Raw genomic sequence first — 13703 nt, 5'->3', positions numbered from 1 at the left:
AAGTAAATTTCCTTGTATGCAGACCAAAAAACTAGAGAAAAACAAGGAAAAACTCTACATGTTTAAGCGTACACCTTACAGTGAAATGCTTACTTTCAATGACGTGTGAATGCGCGCAGTGTGCCTATGCATGTGTGTGACCAAGCCACAGTGCCCCTTAGGTAGGCATGGCAACAATCGCCTCAGTGCTCTTTCCCGCCGCCACGGACAGGAGGCCAACCCTCAGCACTGATTACAGAACAAGATGTCTGAGTTAGAGAGGTATAGAGAGAGGGACAAAGTGGGAGTGGAGGAGAGAAAAGAGCCTGGGCTGACACTCTTAGTCTACAGCCTGACATGTCTGGTCAGTGGAGCCAGACTAGATTACCTGTCAGCCCTTTCACTCCAAATCACAACCAGATCCTTTTCAACACTGTTACCTGACACTTTTTCTATCGCAATCACTACACGTAACACTGCAGCTAATATGTCTGACCTTGACATCCAAAGCCATCTCTACTATTGGATAGAAACCACCACTACATGTAACTCTTGAAAGACAAACTTTCCACACTTGAAAGTAACACTTTTTTAAAACTCTAAATTAAAGCTTTTCAAAGAAAACTAAAAACATTTAATGAAAAAGTTATCGTTATAGATGCCAATTTGGTGACCCAACCAAAGGTGAAAGCCTATCACTACACAGCTGATTCAAATAATCTACTAATCATCAAGGTTTGGCTATTTGAATCAGCTGTGTAGTGATAGGGCAAAAACCAAAATATGCCCCCCTTGGGATCCCCAGGCCGAGTTTGGGAAATGCTGGCTTACAACCAAATAGCTCATTTTTCATGATTGCTAATTAAAGCCAATGCCTTCTGGATAACCAGAGATATGCATCTCAAATCAAATTAATTGGACAACATAATCAAATCAGGATACAGGTGAGTGGAGGTGAAGGGCGCTCCCTGCTAATGCAACCTACTAAGGGAATTGTTTTGTCAGGTGAGGTTGCTGGATCACTAACCCTGATGTACAAAGTGGTTTGGAACAGGAAGGGCCGTTCTAGCACTAGGGACCACAAATACATATTATTTTCAATCAAACAGGAATGGGACATAATACTATGATACTAAGATCTGACGAGGGTTTCAGTGAAGAGAAATACAGTAAAAAGGCCAGGTCTTTCTTGAATTTGTTTATTTTTTATAAAGGTTAAATAAAACTCAAACTAAATAAGAGGAACAAGCACATTATTCTGATGACAGCTTGTAATGAAATATAATAGAATTAGTGTCATCTGCATGACAATAAAGGAGTAGAGTTACAGTTATCACTTTCTCACACAGATTACAGCTGCTTGACATTCAAGTTTAGCTTTTATTATTTCTGCTGACCAGGCAGGATTTCTCCATGAGCTACTGTTGGTTCCCCATTATTCAAATAGTGTCATTAAGAGTGAGAATCCTTGTGAAAACCTTGTCCTAGTTTGATACACTACATGACTAAAAGTATTTGGACATCTGCTTGTCAAACATCTCATTCCAAAATCATGTGCATTCATATGTTGTTCGTCCCCACTTTGCTGCTATAACAGCCTCCACTCCTCTGGGAAGGCTTTCCACTAGATGTTGGAACATTGCTGCGGGGACTTGTGGCTTCAATTCAGCCACAAGAGCATGAGTGAGGTCGGGCACTGATGATGGATGATTTGGCCTGGCTCACAGTCGGAATTACAATTCATCCCAAAAGTGTTCAATGGGGTTGAGGTCAGGGCTCTGTGCAGGTCACTGACCATGACAAACCATTTCTCTATGGACCTCGCTTTGTGCACGGGGGAATTGTCATGCTGAAACAGGAAAGGGCCTTCCCCAAACTGTTGCCACAAAGTTGGACGCACAGAATCATCTGGAATGTCAATGTATGCTGTAGCGTCAATATTTCCCTTCACTGGAACTAAGGAGCCTAGCCAGAACTATGAAAAACAGCCCCAGACTATTATTCCTCCTCCACTTAACTTTACAGTTGGCACCATGTATTGGGGCAGGTGGCGTTCTCCTGGCATCTGCCAAACCCAGATTCAGTTATTGTGCTGACATTGCTTCTGGAAGCACTTTGGAACCCGGTAGTGAGTGTTGCAAGCGCTACGCGCTTCAGCACTCGGCGGTCCCGTTCTGTGAGCTTGTGTGGCCTTCCACTTTGCAGCTGAGCTGTTGTTGCTCCTATACATTTCCACTTCACAATAACAGCACTTACAGTTGACCGGGGCAGATCTAGCAGGGTAGACATTCGACAAACTGACTTGTTGGAATCCTATAATGTTGCCATATTGAACGTCACTGACCTCTTCAGTAAGGCCATTCTACTGCCAATGCTTGTCTATGGAGATTGCATGGCTGTGTGCTCAATTTTATACACCTGTCAGAAACGGGTGTGGCTGAAATTGCAGAATCTACTAATTTAAAGGGGTGTCCACATACTTTTGTATGTAGTGTACCAGACACTGTGGATGACAATGTTGACCAGATGTGCAAGCCTCATCTCAAAGTCAGTTCATATTGTAACTGAATTGAATTGTTTCTAAATCCTGTTAAATCTGTTGTTAATAAGTATATGTTTAGTCTTTTAAATCCTAATCACCCAAACTAGGAGGACAGATATTATCTGAGTGAATGAAAGAGTCACATAAGAAGATCCACTCTGGGTGAATAACCTCTGCTTCCCACTTGGTTCTCATATCACTGTCAACAAGCTCTCCACTCACAACTGCGCAGGGGGAACAGTAGGAGACAAGATGATGCCTTTGATACCCTCAGAATAACTGGACAACACTGTAGTCCAGCCCAGCCTGCACTGTAGGTCAGAAAGATAGAGAGCCCTGAGTCTGGATGTGAATAGACACTATGCCTGGAAACAGAACACCATACCCTTACATTCCCAATAATGGTGACATAAAAGGAAAAGGGATTAAGAAAGAATATTAAGAAAAAAAAGAGCAATCATATCTTTATTTTGTAAGCGTTATCTTAACTCGAAACACTCAGCAGCGTATGTTAGTTTAACGAGCTTGGAAAAAGCCAAGGCCACGGGACCACGAGGCTGTAATGGGAAACAGGGTGTCATGGTGGCAGCTCGGCGGATAGAGAGATGGTCAGGAGAGCAGAAAAGGAGAGATAACTGGGACCCTGATTGTGTTTTTTCCTCCATTTTTCCATCGCTTGCTTGGGAAACTTCAAGAGAATTATAAACCAATGCCACATTGAACTGAGACTGGGAGACTTACAGTGCCTAGTGAAAGTTTACACACCCCTTGCACAGTCTTCGAATTCTATTGCCTTAAAATGAAATGCAAAAAGGGATTACATTATAATTTTTTCGACTACAGATCTACACAGAACATGTTCCTAATTAAATAAACAAATAAAAATAACAAAAATGTCTTGATTGTGTATGTCTTCACCCCCCAGAGTTAATACTTGGTGGAAGCACCTTTGGGAGCCATTACAGCTGTGAATCATTTTGTATAAGATTCTACCAACTTTGCACAAGTCTTGTTTTTGTCAAAATTACTCAAGCTCAGTTAATGTGATTGGGAATCATTTATGGGCAGCAATATTCAAACCTTCAAAAATGTAAATCAGGACTGAGACTGGACCGCTCAGGAACATTCACAACTCTTGGAAAGCCATTCTGGTGTGTCTTTGTCAGTAACGTGTGCAATTGTCCCCCTGAAAAATGTAACTACATATATCCCAAGGTAAGATTTACAGAAGACTGTGGGTTTTTTTATCCTGACCAATTCTCCTGTCCCTGCCGATGACAAGCATACCCATAACATGATGCTGCCACCACAATACTTGAAAATACAGAGGGTTTCGCTCTGTGTTGTATTAAATTTGACTGAAACCTGCAGTTTTAATTTAGGCAAAAAAGTTCATTTCTTTGCTGTGTTGTCTTGCAGTATTACTTAATGGCCTTGTTGCAAAAAGATTGGATGGCTTCCTTTTCACTTTGTCATACAGATCAGTAATGTGGAGTGAAATCAATGTTGGTGACCCTCTGTATTGGCAGGTGGCACCGTCATGTAATGGCAACACACTATCACAGATTATTGTGAAATAGACACATGACTTATTTGAAATTCGTGACAGGCAAACAAAAAAGTACATGTTTCATGTCCACCACAGGATTTTCTTCATAAAGCATTGTGTTGAATACACAATTTTCATGTATACCACACAATTTTCTTCCTAACGCATTTGTGTCAAGTAGAACATTTTCTTCATAAAGAATTAAAATGTGTTGTAGCTCACATTAGCTGGGTTAGGGGTTACTTAAGGTTAGGGTATTTAAATGGTTAAGGTTAGGTAACATGCTAGCTAAGTAGCTAAAAAGTAGTACTTAGTTGTAAAGTTGCTAATTAGTTAAAATGTTAAAGTTGTCCATCGTGATTCGAACACGCGTTTGGGTTGCTAGACCCACCCGTCCTCCCCAACCAACCTCCCCTGTATCGTTTCTGTCTTAAGTAACCTACTGCCTTCATCGGTGATTGAAAGGCACAGTATATTAAATCATGTAATGGACAGGAAATGTTACAAATTTTGCATAAGTAATTAGTGTCTATGTCACGATAATTTGTGATAGTAGGTTGGTAATGGGTTGTCACTGGCTGGAACTGGGGAGTTAGTCAGGATTAAAAAGGATGAAAGGAGAAAAGCCCAGGTAAAAAGTTAGAGGAACACCCATCGTATTCTGAAAAAATACAATGTGTTTTATTATTCAGCAGGACAATTGCACAAACTTAAATACCAAAGACACACCAGAATGGCTTTCCAAGGGGTGGTGTGTTCCTGAATGATCCAGTCACAGTCATGATCATATATGCTTTGATTTGATTTACTGAGCTTAAAGCTGCAATATGTAACTTTTTGGGTGAATTCACATAGAAATATGAGTTATAGATCTGTCATTCTTATTGAAAGCAAGTCTAAGAAGTGGTAGATCTGATCTATGTGCACTATATCTTTGCTTCCCATTTTTAAGCTTCAAAGAGCTAACAATACAATATTTTGGGTTATGGAAAATATATTTCACAGCAGTTCAGATTATATAATGATTCTCTACACTATACTTGCTTCTTTTTCCACATAAACTGAAATTAGGCAAACTATTCGAATTTTTGTAACCAGGAAATGGCGGAGCAATTGTGCACCGTTACACAATTTTGACAATAACAATGTTGCCCTAAGAGTTGTGCAAGGATGGTAGAAACTTATACAAAATTAGTCTCAGCTGTAATTGCTGCCAAAGGTGCTTCCATCGAGTATTAACTCTGGGGTGTGAAGACATACGCAATCAACACATTTTTTTTGTTGTTATTAATTTAGAAAATGTTATTTACTTTTTCTTTCACTGAAAATGTGGAGTAGGTTGTGTAGATCTGTAGGTTTGGCAGATTACATTTTAAGGCAGCAAAATGTGAAGACTGCAATGGGTGTGTAGACTTTCACTAGCGACTCTCTTTACAGGCACCTTGGCTAAATGCAAGTCGCTGGGCAACGAGGGTACCACCACAGACTCTTACCTCGGACCGCACTCACTCAACAGATCTCTCCTGAATAGGCAGGTTATTGTTGATGAGAACAGGATTGCTGTGTTTGTATGGAGACTATGTTTAAACTCCTAAGAACATGCTGGTATCTGGCAGGGAGATGGTTTTCTTCCCTGTCCTGACATCTCATCATGTAGGGGAATCCCAACAATGAGGGAGAAGGTAGAGAAGACTGATGATGGAAAGAGGAGCAGGTAAAGAATTAAGACATGATGTGAAAGATGAGGTAGTAAGACTAGAGTAGGAGATGGCTGCTATATAGACGTCCATCCATCTGTTTGTCTGTCTGTCTTTGTCCCTTCAGCAAATAGGAGGATGTCTATGTCTTTTGGATATTTTATCCAGGTGCCAATCTAGCTCCAGCTGTATAGTAAGTCTTCCTGAGAAGCCTGACTTAAAAGTACACACCCTTTCTCAGACATTTTAGAATGTTGAAACTAACTTCCCTACATTCAGGGGAAGTTCCTCACTAAGCATCTAGTCCCAGTAGGTTGGAAGTAGAGTAAGCAGATTAATACAATGGCCCCTCACTCAACTATTGGACTGAAGGAATACATTAGGCTTGGTTAGATCCACCGCTCCCCTGACTTAGACAGATTTAGTAGTGTGTTTGTGTTGGGAGATGGGCAATGATAGACTCCAGAGTGGAGGGATTTGGTGCTTCTTCTGGTCTCCTCGGCAGAGCACTGTAAAGCCAGTGACACACAGGGGGCTTAGAGAAGTTGACTGCTTCACCAGCTTGTAATCTCTATACACAGACATGCCTGTGGAGAGGTGTGTGTGTGTGTGTGTGTGTGTGTGTGTGTGTGTGTGTGTGTGTGTGTGTGTGTACACATGTGCATTCGGCATGTTTGTGGGTAAGTGTGTGTATGTGCAGGCAGATTCTCTATACCAGACAACAATTAATACAACTAAAACTTCTACTACTTGCAGAGGATGGAGTTGAAATGTGACATTTCCTCCACGGTGTTATGTATGGATATGGTTGGTATGGAACTCCTCTGAGTAACTTTTCCTATGAAGATGAGCCCTTTATCCACCTGTGCTATCCTGGGAGCCTCAGCTCTGCTGATCTCAGCATTACAGAACAATGTGTTTGAGCTCTGTACCAGACAGGACTGTGCACTGCTCTACCCAGCATACAAACCCCAGGCTCGCAACATCCAGGCACTTTAATCCCAAAATCGGAGAAACCGTCAGGATCCTAAAAGTCGGATTAATATGGTGCAGGTGTCGCGATAACGCAGGATTCTGAGTTTTTCACGCAGAAAAGGAAAGATAAAACCATGAAAAAAATGACTTACTGCGTTTTGTAAATACAGATTTAAAATTATTCTTATTGTAAATTCTGCCCGGTTCAGTCAGGGTTCGCACCAGATCATGAATGTAAAAGGACAAATTTTGTGCTTCAGTTGCACTTCTCCACTTCTATGAAATATTTTTGGTCGAGTCATTGGATTACTAGACAGCACTCTGACTGACGTGCAGACTTCTTTTCTCCGTGTACTTTCCTCAGGTGTAGTTTCTTTCTGGCAGCAAGTTAAATTGAAATATTAACTTCAAGCAAAACATTAGGAAATATAGCTGGTGTAACGGTTCTCTTGTGGTGGAGGAGAGTCGGACCAAAATGCAGCGTGTAGATTGCGATCCATGTTTAATGAACGTAACAAAAACCGAAACAGCCTATACTTGTGTAAACTAACACAGAGACAGGAACAAGGACACTAAGGACAATCACCCACGAAACACACAAAGAATATGGCTGCCTAAATATGGTTCCCAATCAGAGACAACGATAAACACCTGCCTCTGATTGAGAACCACTTCAGACAGCCATAGACTTAACTAGAACACCCCACTAAGCTACAATCCCAATACCAACACACCACATACAAAAACCCCATGCCACACCCTGGCCTAACCAAATAAATGAAGATAAACACAAAATACCTCGACCAGGGCGTGACAGCTGGCTACATAATTTCTATGATAAGCCTTAGAAATATGATGGTCATGCATTGTTTTTGCAAAAATACCTTGCTTTTTCATTGTATGCTGTGTCGTGTCTTTACTGTCATTAAATTGAAGACATTGAAGATTCCCAGTAATTAGTATAACGCGATCAAAGTAATTAATCGTGTACCTGTAATTAACTAGGAAATAGGGGCACCAAGGAAAGTATTCAGATTACAAAGTTATAATTTCCCAATATAACCTTTCAGATATTTTCATATCTGATCAATAGTCTTCTGATTAATTATTTATTTATTTAGTTTACCTCACGTTAGTCTCATTCCAAACGTCGTAAAATGTTGGTTATCTGGACTAACCCAGTCTTCACTATGAGTCATCCATACATCAATTGTCTTAAATAATCATTTATTTATTACTAAGTAATTCACAGAAATGCATAAACAATATATGGTTACATGAAATGATAGAATGTGCCCTAGTGAATCGGCATGGCAGCTTGTTAGACAAAGGGGCAATGGGGGGGGGTCGACTAAGAAGTCCCTACAAAGTTAATTATAACAATTAAAATGCTAATCCCTTACACATGAACGCTCACTCATTCGGGAACAATTGCAATCAATATATATATTTACGCTCAGTTTGTCATCTTGATCGCTGGTGAAAAGTTTATTTATTTTGCAGAATTGTCCGTCTCTCTCGGATGTGGTTAGAGGGGATTGTTCAGAGTGACATTCGTTATAGGATGGATGTTTCGGTGGTTGTCGTTCTTCGCGTTCAATTGATGCCGGATTCCTAGCTGCAGACTAGTAATTAGTATCAAAGACTTTAGTATCAAAGACGTTCTTATTCTGTCGGTATCGATAGTCTAAGAGTTTTAACCACGTGGTATGGTTAAAAGATTCAGCAATGGTCTACAACCTTTAGTCCCCCCTCCTAATGGAGAAAAACATGGTCTCCTGATAATTTCTCAAAGTGGGGTTTTATTCAGAATGGCAGAAGAGGGCTGTACCAGGATGTCTTGCCCTAACTGGGCTCAGGGGAAGTCCTATGATTTAGTTCAAATCAAAAGGGAATTGTATATTTCTTCATTAGACAGTCCACAATCATATTACACCATTATTCAAACTGTACATCCTCACTCATTCATCTTATAGAACAATTAGACCTCATATCTGAGGCTATTATATAAACAACGTTATGGTAATGTTGCCACACCGTCTCTCTTAAGCTTCCCAAGTTGTGACAAACGTACCAGTTCGTAGCTGGATTCTTCACCGATCTTTTACACTTTCTCTGGAACATGAAATTTGTTCGTACCTCACGTCCTGTGAGGTGGAAGGATTTCCTTTGTCTCCATGAAACTACTCTCTATAACAGTGTGTCCATGAAGCAGGATCTTCCTTAGGAATTTACGACCTCACTCTGCCCACAGCAGTCTGGTTGTAGAAGCAAAGAGCGGGGGATGGTGCTCGCTGTACTCAAAGATGGCAACATCATGACAGCTGATTGACATGTGCGGCTGCAGCCGACTGTTGTCATCTGATAAATTATTTCCTGATGAATATGTTGCACGAATGTATTTTGTGTGAAAAAAAAACACTATAGTTGCATGCCCCTTATTACTCTATGTAAGCAAAAAAAACACTGACTTTCAATATAAAACGCAGGTGAAATGTTTTAAAACAGATTTTTGATGGTTTTCATTTTGTAAAGGCAGATTACTGAAAACTAATGCTAACCCTGCTATAGAGTTCTGAACCACCACAAATGTCGTGAGGAGGCTGTCACTTTCAAAGATTTGAATTCAGGTTCTCAAATCAAAGTTGATCAAATCAAAATCAAAGTTTATTGGTCGCGTACACAGTTTAGCAGACATTATAGCGGGTGCAGTGAAATACCATACCATAAAGGTCTGATTGGTTGAGTGCTGCAGAGATGGTTGATCTTCTGGAAGGTTCTCCCATCTCCACAGAGAAACTCTGGGGCTCCGTAAGAGTGACCATCGGGCTCTTGGTCACCTCCCTGACCAAGGCCCTTCTCCCCCGATTGCTCAGTTTGGCCAGGCAGTCAGCTCTAGGAAGAGTCTTGGTGGTTCCAAACGTCTTCCATTTAAGAATGATGGAGGCCACAGTGTACTTGGGGACCTTCAATGCTAAATAAATTGTTGGTACCCTTCCCCAGATCTTTGCCTTGACACAATCCTGTCTCGGAGCAGTACGGACAATTCCTTCAACCTTATGGCTTGGATTTTGCTCTAACATATAAGGTCCCACAGTTGACAGTGTATAGACAGGTGTGTGCCTTTCCAAATCATGTCCATGCAATTGATTTTACCACAGGTGGACACCAAACAAGTTGTAGAAACATCTCAAGGGGTCCGAATACTTTCCGAATGCACTGTATATAATGGTTTGTATAGACATTATGGACAGTATATGAATATAAATACTGATGAGCCATGACTAGAATACAGTATATACATATAAAGTGAGTAAAACAGTATGTAAACATTATTAAAGTGACTCGTGTTCAATGACCCTATGCACATATGGCAAAGCAGTTTCTAAGGTGCAGGGTAGAGTACCGTTTGGAAGCCGGTCTAGTAACAGTGACTAAGGTTCAGGGAAGGGTACTGGGCGGAGTCCGGCTAGTGGTGACTGTTTAACAGTCTGATGGCTTTGAGATAACTGTTTATCAGTCTCTCAGTCCCAGCTTTGATGCACTCGTACTGTCTCCTACTTCTAGATGCTAGCAGGGGGAACAGGCTGTGGCTCGAGCGGCTGAGGTCCTTGACTATCTTCTTGGCCTTCCGGGTGCTGTAGATGTCCTAGAGGGCAGGCAGTGTGCCCCCGATGAACCATTGGAATGACCGCACAACCCTCTGGAGAGCCCTGCGGTTGCAGACAGTGCATTGCCGTACCAGGCGGCGATATAGCCTGACAGGATTCTCTCAATGGTGCATTTGTAGAAGTTTCTGAGGGTGTTAGGTGTCAAGCTGAAATTATTTAGCCTCCTGAGGTTGAAGAGGCATTGTTGCACTTTCTTCACTACACTGTCTGTGTGAAGGGACCATTTGTGACCCATTTCAAGAAACTAGGTGTATGTCGCAGGGCACTACTTCAGAGAAGAGGCATTTGATTATTATTATTTTTTTAAATCAAAATATGGGCAGAAATGCCTTCTGGAACATGTCAACTTTCATATGCCTCAATAACATAATCGTATGCCATCTGTAAATATACAACTGTTAAATATTGAGCCTAGTTGGTTTAGCCACGGCAAATATAGGAACCTTCCGGCTAGCCATGATTGGCTAGGATAATGGATGGGTTGGACATGAGTTTGGATTGGTCTGCCATGTAGCATGCTTCTGTCTATAACATGAGCTGCTAAGTACGTGTGGATAAGCCTATCTACTGCTGCTTTATTGAAAGATGTCACAAAGAACTGAAAAAGTATAACGTTTCAGGTAAGACCCAAATGCAGACTGTGTTGAAATAACAATGCTTATTACTGCAACAGGGGCAGGCAAGTGACAGGCTGGGCAGGCAGGAGTCAATAATCAAGAGTGGTGGGGCAAAGGTACAGGACGCAGGCAGGCGGGCTCAAAGTTGGGACAGGCAAGGGTCAAAATGAGGAGGGCGAGAAAAAGAGGGACTGGGGAAAAGCAAGAGCTGAGACAAAATGCTGGTTGACTTGATAAACTGGCAACAGACAGAGAACACAGGTATAAATACACAGGGGATAATGGGGAAGATGGGGAAGGTGGGCGAGTAGAGACAATCACAAGGACATGTGAAACAGATCAGGGAGTGACAAAAAGTGTTGCTACAGCTCTCAACATTGCTGCCTTGAAGTTAATAGCGCTATCGACAATGCTCAGTGGGAAAACATGGTGATGGACTACTTTCTAGAGGATGATTGTGCCATGCTGATTCTGAAAATAAATGTATTTTTCCTTTATTTAACTAGACAAGTCAGTTAAGAACAAATTCTTATTTTTAATGACGGCCTAGGAACAGTGGGTTAACTGCCTAGTTCAGGGGCAGAACAACTCCATTTTTACCTTGTCATCTCTGGGATTCGATCTTGCAACCTTTCAGTTACTAGTCCAACGCTCTAACCACTAGTCTACCTGCCACCCCATGAACCAGACAATGAGGAAATCCCTGATTTAGTTCAAAACATTTATCAAACCAGTCATTGTGGAGTCTTCTGATGACAATCGTGGGGAAGAAACGGTGTCGTTGTCATGGAAGAAGTTTATCGAGTTTTGAAACCAGTGGAATGCCCGGGGAAAGCAGAGAGATTGCCAAATTTGGAGAGTCCAAAAAAGAGAATTAAGAAAGAAGGCTGTTGTATAAAACACCTGTTGATTACATCTTCAAACTAAGGGCAACCCTGGCATCCATGACAGAGGGAGAAGCGTTCATCCATGTACACAGATAAGAGTTGCGACTCTTCTTTGTTCCAGTACTGTCGTTTTGCCTCTTTGATTGCCTTACGGAGGTCATAGCTGGTCTGTTTGTACACGTTCATATTCCCATGGTTAATTGCAGTGGTTTGCGCTTTCAGTTTTGCTCGATTGCTGCCATTGAGCCACGATTTTTGGTTTGGATCAATTCTAATCGTCACAGTGGCAACAGCATCCTCTATGCACTTACTGATGAACCCAGTCACTGAGTCAGTGTATACGTCGATACTATTCTGCATCACAACCAGGACCAAAAGATTTAAAAACAGCTTCTACCTCCAGGCCATCAGACTGTTGAACAGCCATCACGCAATTTCCTGTTGTGAGAGTAGTAAGTAGTACTTGTCGTGTCTTTGGCAATGCCAAATTAAGTGATATGACATGCTATTCTATAAAATAATTTATCCGTAATTAATATTACCTGATTGAGCTAATCATGTAAATGTAATTAACTAGAGAGTCGGGAACAACAAAATAATATTTATAGAGCTGTTATCTTCCGAATAAGCTCTTAAAGACCTAGTAATATTTTACATCAATAGCAGTCAATATTAATCGTCATCTTAATTCAGTCTCATCTGAAAGTTGTAAATTCTTGGTTATCTGCACAAACCCTGGCTAACAATTTGAACACAAAATTGGGTTTAATAATTGATTTACTAAATACCTAACTAATCACACAGAATTACACATACACATAATTAAATCATAACTTGATTACAAATGATGTCATAAAGGAAAACGTCCCTAGCGGGTGGAACAGATATGACGGCGTGTTACACAAAAGAAAAGGGGCTGGGTTTGAGTGAAGGAGTGGGAAGACTGAGGAAAAAAGGGAAGAAGCTATGCTATCGTAAATACAGTATCTTATGCATTCTAAATTACCGCCCATTTGGAAAAGGAAAATGCAATAAATATTTACTATGAGCTGCGCTTCGGTAGGTTGGTGGTAGATGGAAGGCCGTTTTGCTCAACCGAGGCCTTTGAAGAATGTCTCTGGTTGTCAATTGGATACGTTGTAGTAGCGCCGTTGTGTGGTAGACAGGATACTCTGTCGGTTCCTTCCTAACCTGCGTTTGCAGCTGCTGTTGCTAACTCAACGGCTAGGAGGTATTACATCTGTAGTGAATAAGAGTTCAAAGTTCATACCATTCGCAACCAAAGCTCACGCTGATGTTGGTTTCATGCTGTAGTTATTATCTGAACCATTTTGACATCGGACCGTCGTCCTATATCCTCGGAACAGGAGGTTATATTGTCATCAAGGGCTTATATAGGAAGGGAGAGGAGGGCGTGTTTGAAAAGTTTTATAGCCCATGTCCCTTCACAGGGGAGGGCCACTGATTGAGCAGAGCCCTATCTTATGAAAACCCAAATCTCACATTTTAGAAGCTAAAATCACATTTCATCCCATCACGAAACATTTAATATTCAAACATTTAAATTGAACAACAATTCCATGTGAATCCGATAACTCTGATGTGTAGACTTTCCACTGTAGAATTTATGCCATCTTATCATTGATGAGATGTCTCAGATGACAACCAAACTGACATCATATTCATTAAGTACCACCGCATATGTTAAATTGGTCGGATTACCAGAATATTGTTCATTTCCCCCCACCTTCTGATGTTCCCAGAATCTCTGTTAACCAAGGGTTTG

The 13703-nt window shown here is 41.1% G+C and overlaps 1 protein-coding gene across 2 annotated transcripts in view; it reads right to left on the bottom strand.

Moving 5' to 3' along the window:
* Positions 1 to 13703, bottom strand: part of LOC118399482 (attractin-like protein 1) — a 340601-nt gene that overhangs the window by 2646 nt on the left and 324252 nt on the right. The window lies entirely within an intron of this gene.

The sequence above is a fragment of the Oncorhynchus keta genome, chromosome 2 (genome assembly GCF_023373465.1).
Source record: "Oncorhynchus keta strain PuntledgeMale-10-30-2019 chromosome 2, Oket_V2, whole genome shotgun sequence".
NCBI lineage: Eukaryota > Metazoa > Chordata > Actinopteri > Salmoniformes > Salmonidae > Oncorhynchus > Oncorhynchus keta.
Note: the sequence above shows the minus strand (reverse complement) of the source record. Positions and strands in the feature narration are given on the sequence as shown.